Source organism: Solanum dulcamara, chromosome 7, assembly GCF_947179165.1.
Source record: "Solanum dulcamara chromosome 7, daSolDulc1.2, whole genome shotgun sequence".
NCBI classification, from domain to species: Eukaryota; Viridiplantae; Streptophyta; class Magnoliopsida; order Solanales; family Solanaceae; genus Solanum; species Solanum dulcamara.
Genome location: NC_077243.1, coordinates 74,493,623 through 74,497,021, shown reverse-complemented (window position 1 = coordinate 74,497,021; position 3,399 = coordinate 74,493,623). Strand labels below are relative to the sequence as shown.

The 3,399-nt window shown below is 35.6% G+C and overlaps 1 pseudogene; it reads right to left on the bottom strand.

The window, feature by feature from the left end:
• Positions 1-503: 503 nt before the first annotated feature.
• On the bottom strand, positions 504-2,521 carry LOC129895713 (uncharacterized; annotated as a pseudogene).
• Positions 2,522-3,399: the final 878 nt, after the last annotated feature.

The window sequence follows — 3,399 nt, the reverse complement described above, 5'->3', positions numbered from 1 at the left end:
AACACACATGTATCTGATCTAGAGGAGAACTTGTCACCTCTAGGCATCCTGGTAACATACCTTAGACACCCTAGAGTTCTTAAATGATCAAGTTTGGCTTTGACCTTATAAAATGCTTCATATGGAGTATTTCCATTTAGCACTAGTGTGGGCGACCTATTGATCACGTAAACAGCTGCAAAAATACATTCTCCCCAGAATCTAAGAGGAATATGTCTATAAAACCTTTGTACCCCGAATACTTCAAGTATATGTCTATGCTTCCTTTCTGCAACTCCATTTTGTTGTGGAGTGTATGGGAAACTACTTTCATGAATAATACCACGAGCTTTAAAGAAATCATCACATTCTTTGTTAAAGAACTCAGTTTCATTATTAGACTTCATCTTCTTTACTTGTTTACTAAACTGAGTTTGAACAAGAGCACAAAAGGACTTTAAAATTGAAAACACATCACTTTTCAATTTCATCAGATAAACTCATGTCATTCTGGAATTGTCATCTACAATGGTCAAGAAATACATATAACCACTGTGAGTTGCCATCTTATATGGTCCCTAAACATCAAAGTGGATCAAGTCAAAGATGCTACTAGTTTTAAATAGACTTGAAGGAAATGCTAGTCTAGTCTGCTTTGTAAGTGGACATACTGGACATTTATTACATACATCATCTATATCTCCTGATGTTAGTGACAATCTTCTTAGCACTTTAGCTTATGGATGTCCCAATATATTGTGCTATAGCAACTTACTGTTTAGATCACCACCACTATGTACCATCAGCAATATTTCATTTCTCTTCCCTTCTTCATGGGTTTTTTGAATAGGAAGATGGTATAGACCTTCTAGCTCCTTACTAATCCCCTTCACCTTTCCACTGGAGAGGTCCTGAAAAATAACAAACTTAGGAAAGAAGTTAACTGAGCATTGCAGTTGTCTTATTAGTTGGGACACTGACAACAAGTCAAACTTGAGTGCAGGAACTACCAAAACATTGTCTAACAAGTCACCATCAGGTGTTCTACAATTACCAGAATATGTAACTGATGTGGTTTGTCCATTAGGCAAGTGAACCTTTCTATTAGACAACTTGCTAAGCTAGAAGCTAAGCTCAACCTATTTAGTTTAGAAGTTAAGTGACAAATAGCCCCTAAGTCTACTATCTAGCTAGCTCTCATTTGTAATATTGTATACTGACAATGCTATGGTAACAGATTCAGTCATACCTGTCATATTTGCTATATTAATGTCGAATGTGCTTGCTTCTTCCTTATTTATCATGTTCAAAATCTTCTGATATTATCTAGGAGTGAAAGTAGGTTGAATCACAATATTTAGATCCTCTTGCAATCCTTGTTGAGAACCTTCCTGCCTGTAGACTGCTGCAAAGGCATCATTCATCATTGCTTCTTGATCAACTCTCACTTGATTGGCGATGCCTTGATATGGTCTTCCAATGTTTTGCATTCCCTAAATCGTGCCTGTCACATTCTAATCATATCCAGATCAATAATTGTCATGTTATTTCTTCTTAAACCTCCAGATAGGTGGATAGCCATTCAATCTATAACAATCAAGCTTAACATGTTCCTGTAGCTTGCAATAGTCACAGATCTTATCCTAGTTCTTCTTCCTCATTTGAGAATTCCTCCCATTGTTCCATTGAACATGTCCTTTCCTTGCATACAGAGCAGTTGATTCCAATATTTCCTTCTCAGACTAAATACCTGCAGTTGCTCTTTGACTCTCATCTTCCTTTATCATTGCATAGACCTTACTAACACTTGGAAAGGGGCTCATCATTAGGATTTGGCATCGAGCCTGATTGTACACTTCATTTAATCCCATTAAAAAAGCAATAATCTTTGATAGGCTAGGTGATCTATATAGGTTCTTGCTTGTCACAATTACATGAAGGTGGAGGTACAAAAGTATCAAATTCATCCCACAATAGTCGCAATTTTGTAAAATATTCAGATACAGACAAATTACCTTGATGTATTGTGAAGATCGCTCTATGCAATTGGTAGATCTTAGAACTATAAATTTTTTCAAATCTCTCTTTGAGATATCTCCATATTGTGGTAGAATCATCATCATACATAATCCCACAAAGTAGCTCCTTTGAGACTATGTTCATAATCCAAGAAAGTACAAAACAGTTATATTTTTTCCACTGTTCTTCCAATCCCATTTCGTAATCACTTCTCTTGCATGTTCCCAACACAAATTCCACTTTACTCTTTGCTCGAAGATTGATCAGCATAGCTCTACTCCATAGCGAGTAGTTCCCCATACCTTTGAGTTGCATTGTAGTCAGAACACATCCATATGTGTCTGACGGATAAAGATACAATGGATGGTTTTGCTTCTTCTCGATATCATCGAGAGTATCAGCTCACATTGCATTTGCAGTTGCTCCTGAATCTGAACTGTTCATCATCTCCTCTGCTTTCACAAAGAATCAACAATGGCAAAAAATCTATGTAGTTGAATCCGATCTCGGTTCACAGCTCTGATACTATATTGAAACTTAAGCTAAGAAGAGAAAAATTGGGGAGGAACTGAAATTTTTATTCATTCCAACTGAGTGTATACAATGCTATATCCATGTATATTTTTATTCATTCCAACTGAGTGTATACAATGCTATATCCATGTATATATACACGAGCTAACAAATTCATTAACTAACTACACTAACTGATTCTGGCACCTTTCTAACTAACTAGCTTAGTGGAGTTAAGTAATTATAAATTAATTAACTAACTATCAACTAACTACTTTCTGTTACTTAACCAACTCCAATAGTCTTAAATTAAAGATAAGTAGATCTTGTATCCTTAAACATGATAGTAAAAAGTTGAAACTAAAAAGATGTCAATAAAAGAAAGATACATTCTTTTTAAAAACAAATCATCAAAAAAAGAAATTAGGCGAAATAAATTGAAATGAAAAGTACCAATGTGAATATAAATAATTTACGTATAAACTATGAATATTTTCTATATTTTCCCACTACTTTTATGTTATTCTCTACGGAGACATTGTACTAGGTGATTTGGCGCACTCTCATAGTCTTCGGGACTTTGGGTACTATAGGTATTTTAGGGTTGAGGAGGTTAGACATTTTATTAGAAGGATGATGTGGGGGAGAGCGATCGGGCCAGATGAGATTCCAGTGGACTTTTGGAAGAGCATTAACAAGCTGGGTTTGGAGTGGTTGACTAGGCTGTTTAATGTTATTTTGAAGACAGCTAAGATGCCCGACGAATGGAGGTGGAGTACAATGATTCCATTGTACAAGAACAAGGGTGATATCCAAAATTGTAATAATTAAGAGGTATCAAATTATTAAGCCACATTATGAAGATATGTGGGAGAGTGGTGGAGTTTA